At 38.0% G+C, this 19,458-nt stretch overlaps 1 long non-coding RNA gene across 1 annotated transcript in view; it reads right to left on the bottom strand.

The window, feature by feature from the left end:
* LOC148981750 (uncharacterized) overlaps positions 1 to 19,250 on the bottom strand; it is a 28,926-nt gene extending 9,676 nt beyond the window's left edge. The window contains exons 1-2 of the long non-coding RNA XR_016168196.1: positions 19,172 to 19,250; positions 18,946 to 19,071 (exon numbers count right to left, since the gene is read on the bottom strand). This is a non-coding gene — a long non-coding RNA (uncharacterized LOC148981750). The remainder of the gene's footprint in view (positions 1 to 18,945; positions 19,072 to 19,171) is intronic.
* Positions 19,251 to 19,458: the final 208 nt, after the last annotated feature.

Raw genomic sequence — 19,458 nt, 5'->3', positions numbered from 1 at the left:
ACATTATGTTTGCTCGGTACATTTCAATGAGGACGACTATTTTGAAAAAATGGAATTTGCCACACGGACCATAATGTGCTGAAGGATACGGCCATCCCATCGATAGCACAGACAGGACAAGTGGATCACCTGCGGCTGAGGTAAGTGTTCCGTTATGTTTTTAGATGACCTACTGTAACAGTGCCTTTAGCCAGATCTAATGTAACGTCAGTGACACTATTATATGATTAGGGTATGAATATGTTTTTATCTTGATGCGGTGCGGACGCGCTTGGGAAAAAAAAAAGAGCGCGTTTACCGCGTTGAACTTGCACCCTGCGCGCGGCGCGCCTAGTAGCCTAAATTTGAAATCACCATGGAAATAACGAACTTGAGCGTGCAAAAGGGTACGATAGGCTGTGAGTTCATTGTGCAAAAACAATTTGTGCTATTACTTTCCCCTTATTCTATCCTATAGTAATGCAATACTGTATATTATATAGGCAAATGTATTTACTGTTGAATACATTTGGTTCAGCTAATAAATTGCATTTAAAATATATTGATTCCTGTAATAATAATTATTTATTCATGTGATATTTATAAATCTGGGTGCGTTTTTGGTTGGAAATCAATGAAACATGGTACTGTATTACCTGGTCTCCCCTGTTTATTGTCACAGCTCATACAATAAAGCAAACACCCATGATAAACCTTGCTTTTCTATCTAACGTTAGTAATTGCTGACTCTTTATTCCAACGCTGAGCGAAGCGAACTCTCTGCTCCTCGTCACGGTGCGTCTTAGGTGATTGTTATCACTCTGCCCAAGTAGCAGTGCTTCCCCTTCAGAAAATATAGTATTTATACGGTTAAAAGATGTCTGTGTCTCATATGGCCTTGATATTTGCACACTCTGTGACTATACAAACCACAACATGTAAATAGGAAAACGTTTGCGTTATTTTGTCACTCATTTGGATTAGTATGAAAGCTGCAACCATTCACATCCAGTCTTTGTGCTAAGCTAGGCTAGCGGTGGGTGCGTCAAACAGACTTATAGCACGCACGGAGATGAAAAAGGTATGTATGGTCTTATCTAACTCTGGGGGGTAAGGTGAATAGGCTAAAGTCCCAAAAAGTCGGAGTGTTCCTTTAAGTGACTAAAGCATGAACAAGAATTGCTGTGCTCTTTAATGAGAGCCGGACGAAATAATCAGAGCGAATGGCACTGTTATTATGTGTGCTTCGAATGAGAGAGTACTGTCAAGGATGACCCCCAGACTCTTAACTTGTTTAGATAAAGACAGTAGTAAGTTTTAAATATTCACAGAAGAATATGTGGATTTTGTCAGATTGGTTTTTGAGCCAACAAGAAGAATTTTAGAAGAGTTTAAGAAGATTTGAAGTAAACCATTCTTTAAAACAATCTGAGAGGACAGATGGAGGAAAAGTAGAGGTTGGATTGGAAGACAGGTAAAGTTGGGTGTCGTCTGCATAGCAGTGGAATTGAATACCAAATTTCCTAAAAATATTACCAAGGGGTAAGAAATAAATAATAAACAAAAGAGGACCCAATACTGAGCCCTGTATTGACATACACCTGTATTGACATACGAAGGCTTTGAACGAAACTGCTTAATTCGAAACTGTAAAGTACGACAGAAACCAAGTCAAGGGGGTACCGATATTTCCAATAGACTCCATTCTGTCTAACATTACGTCTAACATCTTAAAAAGGAGTTTGCTGAACAGGAGAAAATTTACAAGAAATGTGGTTCGGAGGAACCTGGAAGTGTAGTTTATACGTTCTGTTGGCGGCTACAACGGGATAAACTGGTATTCAATTTGTAATGGTAACATCTGGTTGGATGCACACATGATTTGATTTATTTAAAAAAAAAGTGTTTAATAAAAATACAATGTTACCTGCACAATTAATGAAGATTTAAACAGGTTCAGGCTAAAAGTGAAAAAAGGGCAAAGTGTACAGAATTACAATTAAAAATTGTAATGACAAAAGAAAACATTCATCACACTGAATTTTTGGTATTTGCTAAGTCCTGAAGTTGCTGAGATCTTTGTTTGGCTTTTAAATTACTGCACTAAGTACTTTTTCACATGCAAAAATAAAAACTAAAATTAAAAAGATTACAAAACTGTTTCAAGACCTTTCTAGACAGCACCATTTAAATGTGCAAATGACACTGACAACAAAAGAATGCACGTTACTGTATGTTAATATATAAAACCCTGTTATAAAAAAAACAATCCTGTGTTTCCTCCCTTCCTGTTTGTCATCCAAAATTACACTATAAACAGCTATATGCTTTGTAATAGGCAAGAAATGCAAGCAATGCCACCAAATTTGATCATTTTACTGGCATATTCATTCAGACATGCCTCACAGACTTTTCTTGAAGCTCTCGGCTGATTCAGAATTGCATTTGAAATCAAAACATGTCAAAGAAAAACATTTGGGATGCAGTACAGTGTGTGTTGTGTGCCGAATCTGTTTGCAGTAAATACTATGTTTTTGATATACAAGGAAACCTTTCCAGCAGCTTCCTCCGTCTCAACGCTTTGTTACACTGTTGCATAATTTTAACACTGGTTTGATTTAAGCAAATTGTTTTCCCATTCATTTGAGCTTGCTTGTGTGTGTGTGTGTGTGTGTGTGTGTGTTCATGCACGTGTTACAGCTGAAACCATACTGCTCCAGGACCATTATCCAGAGAAAATGAAACACCTCTATACCGCCTGAGGCCGTGAACACTTCCCCAAACCCCCACACTGCGGAGAAAGAGAGAGAGATAGAAGTATCCCTCTGAAATAAGGGAAACACAAAATAAACTGTTAAATCTCAAAGCTAAAACTGAATCTAGTAGAACAAATATGACAGAATGTCAAAATTATGAGAACCAGACCACAGCCTCTGCACTTTTGGATACATTTTGAAAGACCAAAAGTATCCCAAAGCCCAGATTACCAAGAGATTGTTTGACTGACTGCCTGATGTATATCGAACACAAGCAAGTTCTATTCTTTTTTTAGTTCTATATGTTTGTGGCATTTTTTTTTCTCAAGTTATATATACGTATATATATATATATATATTCAGTTATATAATAGGCTACTTATTACTTTTGGACAGAATGAAATTATAAGCCTAAATTTTCAGCTAATTTCACAGTGTTATAAATTTAGTTGTGGTATATAATTGGTTAGACAACATTTCTTTCTAATGTGGATTGTTTTGCCCATGAATAATTTGTTAAGTGGACCCGAAGAAATCAATAGTCAAAACAGCTAAAAAACAACAACAAAAAAACTATAGTAGCTTCCACACTTCACACTGAAATTCTTGTATTAACCCTAAAACCGTATTCTGGACAAATGTGGGCAAAATAGTTGAGATTTATTTTTAAAAAATACTACCCTTGATCTGAGCGGGCCAAGACTTGGCTACTTTTCCTAAGTTTGCCTCCTGAACACAAACAATTTTTTTTTACTCAATTTTACAATATTAAGTGGGTGAAAAAAAAACTCCTTAATCTTGTATTTGGGTCAAAAATGGGCACCTATAGAAATGAATGAGAAAAAGTGTAATTGATCATTCTAAATTAAGCCAAAATAACACACCAGGTGACCGCAAAGTCACTTCATCTTTAGGTTTTAGCTCTATTAATAACTTATTGGAATGATATTTTAATGTAGTTAAAAAATTTACAAAAATAAAACTACATAGTAATTCATTTACATAGAAAATATGGTAGTTTTTGAAGTAAATAAATTCAAAAATACCCCCAAAATAATAAAACACCACCATAAATGGATAGAAAAAACTTTAGCGAAGACAGTGATATAATATTGATAATAAATAAAAATTAGGATCACACCTGAGTCCTCTGTGCCCACCTTTGTCCACAATTACAGGATTAAGGGCTATAAAGTGAATACGAAATGTCTCTACTAACTCTCGAAATGTCTAATCTAAATCATGACCAGTTCTTTCGCTGGGCACTGTTTGACACAAACACTAAATACATATAGATTACTGGGGTTTATTTAGCATATGTCCATTGATTTATTCAAATGCAATGCAAATATATAGCAGGCTTACTACTTGTACTGTATGTGCTGTCTGTACTCCAGTCCCACAGTTTTCTATCAAAAACAGTTCTGCTTTTGACATGCAATTACACACCAGTCTGCTCACTATGAAAAGAGTGACACTAACACACATACACACCAAAAACGTATAAAATAAAATATTTGAGTAAAAAAAATACTGCATGCTTGTTTGTAGGGCTGTCCAATTTGTTAAAAAAATATTATTATTATTTTAATGATTATTTAATTTTACATTACAACTGTAAAGTTACAATATTATTAATTATAATAATTGCAGTCTTAATTTCTTCATTTTCAAAAGTCAAACCATAAGTCTTTAATTTCGATGGTTTATTTTCATGATAAGCAGTTCTCATTAAAAAGTATAGGAAGAGGATTGCAGCATGTCAAGTGTGTGTTAACAGCGACCAAAACTCAAAGCAGACACAGAGATTCAGCATTCACTCTGGGATGCTGCAAACATCACAGATGATGAGTACGAACGCAGTGCCACCTTTTACTCTGAAACATGCAGTGCATATATTTCCCCTTTTCTAACTTATGTTGCTGTTTGAAACAACATCTGCAAAGTTACAACGCTCAACGTTCAAAGCAAAGGATGATATTTGCATTTAAAGAAATAGTTTAAGGACTAGCTACAACAAACGGCTAGTAGGGACTACACAACATTACATTAGTGACATCACTAACCCTAAAATGTACATATTGTATGTTGTCACTTCTTGAGTCTCTCCATCATTGTCCGTCTCCAGTTTAATCATAAAAGGTTCTGACAGTTTCTGACATTTTAGTCTGTGTGAGGTAATCAGAGCACACACACACACACACACACAAAACCCCGTCCTCTGTGCCGGGAGCAGCAGTTCATTTGGATTTAAATGGACAGACAGAAAACGACAAAAAAAAAAATAAAAAAAATCACCGTGGGGTATTTTGAGCTAAAACTTCACATACACACTCTGGGAAATACAGACACTTATCTATATATTGAAAAAAAGGGGGCATTATACCACCCCTTTATTTAAATCACTGCCTTTGTAACTTCTGTTTTATTTCGATGAATCATGCAGCCATGTGATTATAGCTTTACTGCGCCAAATGTGAAATCTGTGCATTTAAAGGTTCAAGATGTCACATAATTTCAGTGTGAAAAGCAATGTGCAGAAATTACGGTTATGCCAAAGCCTGAATAGCATGAAGCCTCTTTCTATATCATTATAACCCTGACTAATAAATAAATATTCCGGAGTTCCGCAAACAGACGTTTCATCTGATGCCATTTGAATGCCATTTCCTGGTGGCCCTGATGACTTTGGCAGGCCAGACAGATGCACGCACGTGGGCGCGCGGGTCCCTACCGGATGTGTTTATCAGATTCTCACAAAGGCCTCTGGGGCAAGCTGCCATGCCGCTGACGCTGACATGTGGATGCGTGCCTGCTAAGTGAGATGGATGGGATCGGCACCCGCTCAAACAAAAGTCTCACTCTCCTGCACACACATGCGCGGACAGATGCGCACCTCCCAACCTGTCACACACACTTCAACATGTCATCTATCTCATGCTTATCCAGCCTCAACACACACACGTAACAGCGCAGCGGCCTTGTGTCCTGGTCAAAGAATTCCAAATGACTTCTGTTTTTTTTTTCCCCCAACATCTCTCATTCTGATTATTTTTTCTTCAGTCAATGTCTATGCAGACCGACCCTGTCACTTAACCTTTATTTCTCTCTCTCTCTCCCGGTCTTTCTCTGGAAAAATAAAGACAGAGTACGGAGATGACATATCCACTCTGAGCCCAGAAGCTCTCTTTATCACTCTCGCCGACAGACACTCAAATCGTTTTAAGCGATCACAGTAAGGCACTGGGTCAGGTGAAATAGGAGCGTCTTTCTGTAATGCAAGAAAAAGACATTTATTGTAATGTAGCATCTGTAGGTCAAAACTCATTTTTCAGTTGGTACAGATTATGGCTTGTTCCCAAGATGACATTTATCTGAACACCATCGTACCCTTCGGTGTGGCAGGTATCTATTAGCCTTAAGTAATATGTCACATATAAATGCTAATTACGCAACGTTATTATATTAATAATGTCAGTCGCATGTACAAGATGCATCATGCTGTAATTGTCATGATGTGACCCACATGGTTCATTACACAGTGTCCTAACCAGACACCACATCGAGAAAGACGAGACAAAATCAATAAAAATATCACAGCCAATCAGAAAACTGTGTGCGCAGTCTCTATGGAAACGCACTGCACTGGCAACGAAATACACAATAATCAAATTCATAACTATTAAATCATTTTAAAGGAGTAGTTCACTTTTAAAAAAAACAACTTTTGCTGATAATTTACTCACCCCCATGTCATCCAAGACATCCATGTCATTCATTCTTCAGTCGAAAAGAAATTAAGGTTTTTGATGAAAACATTCCAGGATTTTTCTCCATATAATGGACTTCAATGGGAACCAAACGGTTCAAGGTCCAAAAGACAGTTTCAGTACAAACTTTTCAAAGGGCTTTAAACGATTCCAGACGATGAATAAGGGTCTTATCAAGCGAAACGATCGCTCATTTTAAAAGAAAATAAAAAAGTTTAAGTTTTATAAGCTCAAATGGTCGCCTTGCTCTGTTCTGTGATACGCGCTCGTGACTCTCCTATTCGAACTCGTTCATCAAAATGAACTCGTTCATTTCGTTCGTTGAATGAACCAAATAACGCGATTAAAATAATCATTTCGAATCATTTCGTTCGTTGAATGAACCAAATAACACGCATCACAGAACAGAGCAAGGCGACCATTTGAGCTTAAAACTTAACCTTTTTTTTTTGTTAATGAGTGATCGTTTCGCTTGATAAGACCCTTAGGCCGGATTCACATATACCGCCTAAAAACGCGTAGAAAACGCTGGGCGCGCCGCATTTTCCAAAGCGCCAGGGCGGTTGCGCTTCAGTTGGTTCTTGTCACATGACCTATTGTGTGCATATGGTGCGCTTGCGGTATTCTGAAAAGTTGAGATGTTTTTATCTCGACGCGGCGCGGACGCGCATGGAAAAAACGAGCGCGTCGCACCGCGACCGCACCGCTTCCATTATGAGCGCGCATACCGCGCGCCTACATTTGAAATAACGAACTTGAGCGCGCAAAAGACGCGATATGTGAACCGGCCCTTATTCATCATCTGAAATCGTTTAAAGAATCGTTTGCACTGAAAATGTCTTTTGGACCTTGAACTTTTTGGTTCCCATTGAAGTCCATTATATGGAGAAAAATCCTGGAATGTTTTCATCAAAAACCTTAATTCCTTTTCGACTGAAGAAAGAATGACATGGATATCTTGGATTACATGGGGGTCATCTGCAAAATATCAGCAAAAATGTTTTTTTAAAAGTGAACTACTCCTTTTACATTATTAACATAGGCTTGATATAAACATTTATAAAGCTGGTGACATCATTTTATTTGCATTTATAAGCATGACTAATTAAATACTGTTAAAAGAGTTGAATATCAATAACAATTTAATATTGAATTATCCATATTTGGTGTTTCTCCTCTCATTTTCTTTTTTTCCCACATTGACTTAAATGCTTATTTAAAACAAAAGCATTGCAGTTCAGCAAAATTGCTATGGAAAAAATCATCTTTATTATTGATGTTACAACACTGTGGCCAAAAGTAATAGTCTCATGCATTTTCAACTCAATTAGGAGATTTTGGAAGGAGAATAAGGATTTGAAATAAAAAAGAAAGACTTCTTACATAAATCATGAACTTAATGAACCAGTGTTAGATTCAATTGAACTGAGGACTTGTGCATTTAATCTAACGAAGATACTGAGGAGGAATCTTTTAGTGAGTGATTGAGTTATGCACTAGACTAGAGGGAAGGGTAAATAATTGTGGTATTTACATATTATGGGCAGTATGATACAAATGGTAAGCCTAATGCAAAATGTAATTACATTTGATGGCTCGTGCCATTAACAATATAATGATATACAGATGCAGAATAACATTGTCAGAAGTATAATATCTTTGCTTCCTGTGTGTGTGTTTGACCACATTAAAACAACGTTGTTAAAATGCGAATTCTCTGTGTAATTTTATTTTGTAATATTACACTAAGTAATAAAACGTGTCGTTAAATGAACGAGTGCAGAGTGTATTTGGCTTAAGAGTTAGTTGCAAACTCTTCCAGCACTTCCATTAACAAGCAGAGCAAATAATATCAAGCAAAATAATAACAAATCTTTACATGCCCTGTAAAAAGGATCAATAAATCATGCTTGCATAAAAACAAAACTGCACACAAGGTTATTGCTTTCCATGAATGCATTACCTCACAATACATCACAAAATGGTAACTATATATGGTAGGTGCTACTTTTACAATGCAAATCACACAATTAGGCCAATTATTTGTTAGCATTTCATTGCAAACAGCGTACAATAAGTGATTCACAGAGCTTGAACAATGATTTGGATCCAACATCCACTACCCAAATTCTAATTAATTCATAATTAATTCATAATTCATAATTAATGATTATTATGCGTGCAAAACACTAACTAAAAGGAATTACACATGTAAAATTCTAAAAAGAATAAGAATATAATGACATTCTGTGCAAAGGTCTGTGGAGAATAAAACTAGCCTTTAAAGGGCAAAACTTTTCCATTAAACTTCCTCAGCAACAATGTTACATTTTTTAACAAATTTGGCCTCTGCATTATTTTTTGCACACCAATGGTATTTATTTTTAGCTGTAACACTCCCAGGGTAGTTGGTCAGTAGTCTTTCCTCAAGATTATGTAAGAATTCTCTCCATTTTAGCCTGGCTACATGCTGTATGTCTAGAATCAGACTGTGTTGCCAGGCTAATGGCAATAAACGACTGAAATATGATTTGCAATCAGAATATGTCTGTGAAATGTGAGGAAATACAAGATAAAATTGCACCAGAAAAATAATCAAAAATAACACACAACTGTCACAAATATCCAGCAGTTAATGTACCTAAAAAGATATTTGAGATATACAGTATTCCATTATATACTTAAATGTACTGTACCTCATTTTGGACCATACATTCATAATTGAATTGAGAATGCCTTTCAAATTCCATTTCATTTCTTGAATTGGAACTTTGAAGTGCAATTCAAAGAAATATAACTGTAATTTTCAATCCCATGGATGGATGGAAATTTTATTTCAAATTCCAATTACCCAACCCCATTTACACTCTAAACAATGCTGGGTTGTTCGAACCCAAATTTGAGTAAAATATGGACAAACCCAAATGTTGGGTTAAAAATGTAATTTCAATTTTAACCCAACTTCAACTTTCACTTCCACTTTTTTGCATTTTTTAACCCAACATTTGGGTTTGTCCACACATCTGACCCAAATTACAACCCAGCATTTTTAGAGTGTACTTAACCAAAAGAACGTACATACGCTAATTCAGGCTTAACAAGCTAAGGGTTCATTAAATATCCGCAGACATGTCGTTTTTGTAATTTCCCTCAAAGTTGTAAATACAAATTTGCTGTGCACACAACGGTCACCTCTCTAAAGGTAACAAAGGATTCATCCTTCAACATGGTCCAATAAAGCCATGTGGCACAGCCATAAAATAACCTATTTCCAAAGATACGCCTATGAAAAAGGGGTCATAACTAGTCCATCCATCACATTCGCAGTCAGTCATGAATTATTAGCATTATATTTTATTCACATATATAAAGATGATGCACTATATTGCCTAACTGTAACTAAACTGTTTCAGATTGTGATGATGATCATGTGTTACACTCTACAGCCAGATGAATTGCTATTTCCTGTTTTATAACTCACTGAGACTCACTCTGACATGTAAAACTAAGCCAAAGATTCTTCATTAATAAATTCATGTTGTATTTACCTGATGAATCCGAACCATCCCTTTGAATTTGCACTAACGGCATCAGAGCCCTTTTGAGCCAAGCGCTGTGACAGTTGAAAGGAAAAGCGCTTTCAAAGGCATCTGGATCCAGCGATCAGCATTTACCGCTGCAGAATGACACTAACTCCCAGCAGATGGCTCTAATTATTTATTGCTCTGAGCTCAAGTCGAGATTCATAAATGATAAAAACTTAATGCTATAGGTCCAAACCTTTAAGTCAAAGAATAAAAAGCAAAAACAATTTCACATCTGCACCAATCACATCTAAAATAGCATAGGAAATGGCCCTTTTTTGACCATCCGCTCTGGAAGTAGCTCACACACAATCCCACATTGACCGTTTAACCACTTATAGCCACCAAATGCATCTTTATTGCTAGATCAAGAGGTTAATGGTAAACTAATGCAATGCAGCCTCTTAGCTTTCAGCTCATACTAAAAATGAAAGAAGTTTTGCGAGCTCTTGCTGATTAATGAGGACATTATCAAGGTCAGTCTCGGATCTGGCAGCAGGAGAGTGCAGTGAGAGCCCAGACACAGAGCTGTCAGCTTTAGTGCAGTCAGTGTGCGTGTGATAGCATCGTTAGCTTGACCACCTGCTGCTCAGGAACACATCGGCAACAGGTTGTTTCCATAAAGAATCGACACGGAGTGGGCCAAAGCAGAGTGGTAATTTGTTAAGACTTGCCCGTGGAGCACATAGGCTCAATGGAGGAGGCAGCAAAAGATGTCGTTTTAATTTATAATGGTGCTTTATTTGATATATGTTAGGGCATTAAAGGTGTGGTTCATTCAAAACTGAAAATCCTCTGATCGTTTACTTACTCCCAAATCGTCCAAATTATGTTTTTAATGTTATTCTGAAAATACCCAAAACGCATGCAGGTTTGGAACAACATGAGGGTGAGTAAATTATGGAAAAAAATGTAAGCTACCCTGTTATGCTATTTTAAAAAGTTACTAATTTTGTTTTGAATGCATCCTATAATAGGTTTACATAAATTTAATCAAAAAACACTGTCATTCGTTCAGTCTCTCAAAACGCTTTCTCTCCTCTGATAGGTCAGGTAGAACAGTCAGTTGTAATTGGTCCTCGGTTTACAGTGCATGCTGGAAACAAAATGGCTATTACCATGTCTGAATTCGAGATATTTAGGCTTCCTCGGCACTCGATGCATACAGTGATATGAAAAGAGCAAGTTCTCATCCTTTTGAAGTGCATGCAAAGTGAATACAAAGTGCTGAAAACAGCATCTTCTCGACATGTCAACAACACAAACTAAACTTTTCTAGGCCTCAGCAACAACTACAGTGTTTGAGGGCGGTTCAAAGTAGACGTTGTTAGCGGGCAGCCAATAAAAACCATGGGCTGGTATTATGCAAATTTGTTACACACAATAGAGCAATACAGTCCCGCCCAAGAGAGTGTTGGTGCCGAAAGTAAATTTCCCATTCATTTCTCCCATTGACATTTAGTAAAATCCATATCTAAAGAGTATTAGAGCATGTCTGAGGATAACCAGCTCCGGCTGAACTCATAAGCATACAACATATAATTTCGAGTGAAAAAAAAAGAGAATATCCAAAAAAAAAAAAAAACAGTCAAGGGTACAAGCCTGTGTACATATTTTCATTTCCGAGCAAAGGAACAACTCCTCCCATTAACCCCCGCGCCTCACTAAAGGCAACTGAAGCCACCGTGAAAGAGCCTTTTGAGTGACTTCCAAATCTGACGACGGCCACGTGAACTTTTACCTCCAGTGAATTTTATATAGTGAATGTGCAGGGAAACTCCTTTTCCTCGATTTACTGAAGCTTGTGTAAAACGCATTTGCACAGCTAACACATTGAGCATCTTGCTCGCTCATAGGCTGTGCTGCGACAACTGCACATCCAATGGCGCGGGGGCGTCTCTGAGGTGCGACCAATGAACTAGCCCTACGTCATTATACGATCTTCAGTCTTCACGAACCTTCGCGGGGCTTCCACAAATCAGATGCATTACTGTGGGATTGTTCAGGATTGTGGGTAATGAAGTACTTATCCAAGACTTCGCGAATTAAAGGCATTTATCTTAAAACAAGGTTAGTGCCCCATGAACTTTTGGCGTTTATATGAGCATATATAATCACTTAGTATAGCCGGAGCTGGTTTTAAGTCTACCATGTATGGTTACGTTTTCATGGCTTATTTCTCAAATGTCAATGGAGAATTGAATTTTTACTTCCGGCACCGGCTGTGGGCGGGACTGTGATGCTCTATAGAGTGCCGAAGTGATGACGTCACTTTGTAGGACAACTCGGAAGCTAGAGGCGCATGGGTTCCCCTCGATCGAAAAGCAATGTATTTTCCCTATAGACTTTTGGAAAATCGCAAAAAATAAGATCTGAGATTTGTGACCCTTACACGTTTTGTCTATCAAGATAATATTTACAAGTTAATCCAAAATTTATACATTTTGAAGCGTATAAATGTTTTTTAAAAACATAAGCAGACACAATCAAGTTTAAAAAAAACACAAGCAGGTTATAAATGTGTGTTCTATGTCATAGATCAAAACGTGAAAATATTTATAGGCTTTGTTCACCACAGACCTTATTTCAGGCGATTTGGCAAAAAAACATTCAAAAAACCCATAGACTTTAGAGCGAGGGAACCGGGAGTGCTAAAATGCTAACTCATTTCCGTGTTTTGGCCTACAGAGTGACGTCGTAACTTCGGCAGTATGTAACAAGAGGTGAGACTGGAATTGACCGTTCGCAAAGACCCTTACTGTTGCTATGTTCGACAAGCTACGCTGTTCTCGCACACACGCACGCCATGTTCTCACGCTGTGAAAAATACATCGCGGACTGACAACACACTGACAGACCAGGTTACTTTTCGGTTACTTTTGATATTAAACATATTAAACAAAGTTTCACCTTTCAAATTTGGTCTATTTTTAAAAGAAATTTAAAAAATAAATACCGTTTTGTGGCTCTTTAATGTGTTGTGACCGATCGCTGTGGAGCATCCGTTAAAGCTGCTCCTGATCCGATCATCACATCCTTCTTTCTAACGTTAGTTCATTTATAGCATCAAATAAACATTAATGAACATAAAAAGGAATGTTGCTTTAACCGCAGAAAGGCGTCAGTACTTTCCATTTTTCAAGTTCAAATCCTCCCATGTTAATCTACTACTCTCCCGACTGCTTTGTCGGACAAAATGGCGGATGGCGAAGTACGATTGGTCAGATCACCTGTCAATCAAGCTTCCTACGAAGGGTCAATTGCTGATTACTCGGAATCGATTCTTCAGGAGAAAATACCTTTATTTTTTTTTTGTGCACTTCGATCTTTAAAACTTTGCTGACCTTTTACCTACAAACAGTTATAATACACACAATACAAACATTAAAAAGCATAATAGGTGCACTAAGGCTAATTTTTGGGTGAACTCTCTCTACACTACATTTTTGGCCTGTAATTGTAGTTTAAAATGTAAGTCTCCCTTTAATTATTGCTATCTATCTAAGAGCCGTGATACAGCAACACAAGAGCATAATAAGTTGTGTTTATCCAGAATGAGCCATAGCCAGGTCCGGACGGAATCTGCAGACTTGTTTCTTATTTTCAGTGTTAATTTGGGATGAAAATCAGCTGATGGTTTGGATGGAGTTAAAACACAGTAAATGTGTCAATAAATATAATCAATTTGGCCAAAATATTAAATAAATTAACACAAGGGACGTGGGATGTGGTGATTTCTGCAGAATTTTTTTTGCGTACAGATTCCATGTGGGCCTGCTATAGCCCTGAACCCTGTAGTGTGAGGTGCTTGGAAGTAGTCCAATCCAACATGTGGGCAGATCAAAGTGTTACAGTGGGAGGAGCCTGAAAGACCAAACACACACACACACACTCACTAATTACACGCACCTACAAATTACACACATTTCACTCTCATAATTTATCAATTGTGTCAACATACAGATGGAAACCCAAGAAGGCCATTGTGAAGGCGTTTTAAATGTAGCTTCTCAATCTGCTGTTAAAGTGTATTGGAACTATTCCCCACATAGTACCATACTCAGTAAAACGGATAACCATTTTGTCAGTGTGAAGCAGAAATCATTACATATATCAGTTTCTGATTAATTAGCTGTGGCAGGTCCATCAATAATATTCATTTGCTTCATAGAGTGTGAACACAATTAGCCCGACAGTAAAGTCTGCTAGTTAGGAGGAAGGTTGCTTCAGAGCATGGTGTTAGCAAATTATATGTGCTGGATAAATGTACACAATATTGTACAGCTCAAAAGTTCTGTGTTAGTAAGATTTTGTCATTTTTCTGATGCATTTATTTAATAAAAATAAAAAATACAGTAACAGCAATATTGAGAAATTTCATAACTCCAGACTTGAACCTTCAGAAATCATTCTATTATGCTGTTTGCTGCTTAAAGCCACTCTGTGGAACTTTTTAACCTTTATAATATATTACCAAAATCCATTGAGATGGTATATCGACTTTCAATAGGTTGAATGACACGTCTGCCGTAGCCTGAAGGTGTCTGTAGCGCTTAAATTACTAGCAATTTGTAACTTCGGGTTTCGGGTTGGAAAATTTGAATACAAAATTCGACCGCTTTACGGCATACACCACTTCCCCCACCACCTCAAACTTCCTCAGATTCTGACGTTAGTGCTCAACTCACATTTGATTGCCGTCTGTATGTTTTCGTCATGGCCGAACAACAGCTACAAGGAAGAAGGCAACGGTTTTAAAAGTGGAAACGAGGATTAACCCTGGTCCAGCTTTCACTTCGCTCACTGTTTGTTGACTTTAATTTGTGACAGTGCAGTAGAGCTTGTGGCCTCTAGGGACGCTAGACGTGAAAGTTACAGGTCGAGCGCCACTAGTGCCCAAAAGTTCTGCAGTGTGGATTTAAGAAATGTTGAAAACAGCTAAAGATTTTTTTTGTAGAAATCATGATATATTCTCTTCAGGAAACTGTGGTGATTATAAGAACAGCATTCATTTGAAAAAGTTGTTTACACCAATGGAAAAGTGTTTACTGTTAGTATTGATCAATTTAATTTGTCCTTGCTGAGTAAAAGTTTTCATTTCTTCCAAAAAAAAAACTTTTTGTAAAAAATGGTAGAGTACATAGCTATCACAATGCATACTGCCTATGAGGCCTTAAAGTCGGCATATGTGCTCAAATAACTCATTAATAATAAATACAGCAATACTGCAAGACCCTATTGTTACCATTGCTCGGCAGCAATAGAGTTGTTCAGTGTATTATTTTGACTAATTTGCTCAGTTTGCTCTCTTGGAATTAATAACATGTAACAATTACTTGTTTTCCATTTACTTCGTTTTTACTGCACATAACCAGCAAGGCAGCCACGGAAGCGGCATTAATGACGTAAAAGAGAGAACATGTTCAAAAAGATGTCCGCTTCGTTTCATCTCCTCAAAGCGTCATGCCGGTGCGTATGAACCCTGAAGCCCTCGGCAATTTTTCAACCAAATCTAATTTAGCGCTGTTTTTCTTTCTTTTTTCCTTTCTCTCGCAAACATGAAAGAGTACCTGAGCTTGCAAGGTGCTTCTAGAGAGGCCAGGATGTTAATTAAGTCTCTATCTGAAACTTTTGTTAATTTTAATAGTTTTAGGAATGTGTCTGGCGTGGAGGAGGGTGGCAGGTGTAATTTCACGGATTAGGCGCGGTATGAAGGCTGCCTCTCTCCGACCCCGCGGCGCTCCCCATTCCGCTTTGAAGATAACTTTACCCATTATCTCAACAATGGCACACGGGATGCAATGTAATTCATGCAGAGCCAGCGAACATGAGGATACCACCACTTACACTTCTGGGGAATTCAAAGAGAGAGGGGGAAAAAGAGCAGGGGTAAGTGAATGAATTTGATTTTTTTCCATCCAACCTCTGAAGTGCACACACTTTGACTGCCAGGGTGGTGCAGACCTTCTGCACATGCATCTCTAGGATATGCTTTATCGGTTTGCCTGCCTTCCTCCCACTCATCTCACATCTCTCTTCCTCTCTCTCTCTCTCTCTCTCTCACTCTCTCTTATACATGGTGATGACAGGCCTTTCAGACTGCAGGAAATGGTTTGGCTTTGAAGTGGAATTGGAGCCTGTGGAACAGTCTAGAGTCTTGATTAATATGAGGAGAGGGTAAAGAGAGAGAGAGACTGGAAGAGATGATGACCCCGCCCTCTTTAGTGGATGAATAAAACTGGGGAAGACGACTGGACTGCTACTGGACTGACAGACAACTTAGAGACAGAGGTCAATGCCACACAACAAGCAACCATGCTTATGGGTTCTTTGGGAAAGGTGGCTTTTATGTGGTGGCTTTGAGCAGCCCTGTAATGCTAATGATCTGTAAAGCAAGCTAATAAGTTAAATCACTTGCGATGGGCCCCTGAGATTATAATTGATCTTATATTGGCTACATTAATTGTACTTCAGCCGTTTGTGATCAAAAGTTTCACAAAAAACATGCCACAAATACACACACACACACTGAAATTACTGAGATTTTATAGAATAGAATTATTCTTTTTTCTTTTCTAAGGCCATTACAAGAAAATTAACAAATCTTTGTTTAGTTTGTGTGTATGTGTGTGTTATTTTGATCAAAGAAACAAGTAGGATGGATCCTGAAAAATGTATGCTTCCTTTAACAAAGGGAGAGATGATAGAGGGGGCAAAAGGAAGAAGACAAGCTGTTAGAAAGACAGAAACAGGAAGACGGTCCAATTAACGTTAGGTGCTGTCACCTCATCACAGATACTAGAAGTGCAAACACACACACTCACCGAGGTGTATACTTTGTGTGTCTACACAAGCAGTCACCCACATATTTGATGTCTGCCTAGCACACACCTGAAGTTATAGCAACAAGGAATGTAGCTTGGAGTATAAACATGACAAACTGTACTTATAACCTTCGTTTATAAATTACATAAGTTCATCCATAATCCATTTGACACTATGTATGTTGGAAATGACTATATTAATAAATCATAATAATAATAATAATTTATTACATTTATATAGCGCTTTTCTCAGCACTTAAAGCGCTTCGAATCTCCTCAGTCACCACCAATGTGCAGCATCCACCTGGATGATGCGACGGCAGCCATAGTGTGCCAGAACGTCCACCACACACCAGCTTACTGGTGGAGAGGAGACAGTGGTGAAGCCAATTGGTATATAATTATGAGGATTATTAGGAGGCCATCATAGACAGAGGCCAAGGGGAAAATTTGTCCAGGACGCCAGGGTTGCACCCCTACGCTTTTGAAAGACGTCCTGAGATTTTTTGTGACCACAGAGAGTCAGGACCTCGGTTTAACGTCTCATCCGAAGGACGGTACTCTTTTGACAGTATAGTGTCCCCATCACTTTACTGGGGCATTAGGACCCACACAGACCACAGGGTGAGCGCCCTCTGCTGGCCTCACTAACACCTCTTCCAGCAGCAACCTGGTTTTCCCAGAAGGTCTCCCTACCATCCTGGTACTAACCAGGCTCAGCCCTGCTTAGCTTCAGTGGGCAGGCATGCAACGAATCAGCATGTTTTACACTTTTCTGGGTTGAATGTTTTAGAACTAAATATACAAATAATGTGTTACAAAGGTGAATCTCACAATGCATTTTTATTTATTTTTTACAAGTAGATATTATGGTAGTAAATAGTTTGTAGCACTGCTTGTATATATTTTTACTTTCTTTTTTTCCCCAACAATATTACAGTAGATAAACTCTAATATAATGTTTTTAAATCGAAATAACCCTTGAGAACAACATTTTCACTACAAATGTACATTTTACAATTACATTTTCATGACATTCTCTATATTCTTTTGGAAGCAGAAAGCATGATCAAATGAATTAATCAAATTAGTGATTCTACATAAAACTCCCGGCACAAATATCGTGCAGGCCTGCTTTAACAAATGAAAGTGTTTACATTAGGATGCACCGATCCACATTTCCTGTGGATCGGTGGATCCCGATACCTGACTTTGGATATCGGGCGATAACGATACTTTACCGATACCAGAGTTGTGTTTGCTTTAATATTATTCAACTTTCTAAAACAGCAACCAAGTCTGATTAATATGAGGTGAGGGTAAAGAGAGAGAAAGTCTACGTTTCCCAAAAGTACCGTAAACCTAAGTTGAACGTATAGACCATTGGTGGCAATTGTTCTACAATCAACTTATGCTTACGATGCTTTTGAGAAAAGCAGCCCAGACTAACCGGACACCCAGAACTCTTCCTACTAATCATAATATTGTACGAGTCACTGAGATTTTGACAACAATCACCTGCGAGTGATGGATGCGTTAGACCTGTGTGATCTGCTGTATCCTATGGAGAATATGCATAAGGGTGGAGGACGTGTTTCCAATGCCAGAATCAATGACCTGCCCATTCATCACACTGTGTTTCAATAGAGGTGAAGAAGACTCATCTATCAGCAAGAGAAGGCGAATTCACCAAGGCAACTTTTACAAAGTGTCTTATTCTCGCCTCCTCTTTACGCTCGTCTTCCCTCTCCTTAAAGATAAATGCCTTCTGCACCAATTTGCAAGGAATTGGTACCTCACTTTTTCTGTTCTGCTCCCTCCATAAAAGATACAGATATGAGTGCTGTAAAACTTAATTCTGACTTGGCACGGCCACATTTTTCTTCAGAAGCTGATAAAAATAACGAAAAAGACACAATAGGGGGGAGAAAAAGCACACTGGAATGAGGAGCGGGGGTATACAGAGAAAAGCAGTCTTATCTTTCTTTTCTCCTGTCCTCCGCTCATGTGCTTCTGAGGATGTGGCTCTCACCTTAATGTAGACAAAGGAGGGCAGGGTTGTTATCGTCATGGAGACAGGTGCTTCCGAAGAACCAAGTAATGGCTGCCACCCTCCACACGTACCGACACAAACACAGCTCACCTCTTGACGGCAAATCTGATAAAGAGGGAACATGATGGAATCACGTGTGTGTGCATTAGATACGGAAATTGGACAGAATCATCAGTAGCTATTTTCGAAGATGTGCCGGTCGTACCTTTCCTCGGGTGATTTTGGAGGAATAGAAAAGCCTTTTAGTGCAAGATTATTATCACTTGATGTATAAATCTTTGAGCCTGCATGTGAAGCAAAAAAAAAAAAAAAGTATGTGAAAATCAGTACTCTGTCAGACAGTTTATATGGAACTCATACTGATACATTATTAATAACTGCTGTTTCAGAACTGATAAAATTATGCAGATTGAGTTCTTATATCTTCATCTGTGCGATAATATAATAGTGCTACATACAAGAGAAATTATACAGAAGAATGAAATGCTGTAT

This window comes from Pimephales promelas, chromosome 4 (genome assembly GCF_988280905.1).
Source record: "Pimephales promelas chromosome 4, fPimPro1.hap1.1, whole genome shotgun sequence".
Classification (NCBI taxonomy): domain Eukaryota; kingdom Metazoa; phylum Chordata; class Actinopteri; order Cypriniformes; family Leuciscidae; genus Pimephales; species Pimephales promelas.
Note: the sequence above shows the minus strand (reverse complement) of the source record. Positions and strands in the feature narration are given on the sequence as shown.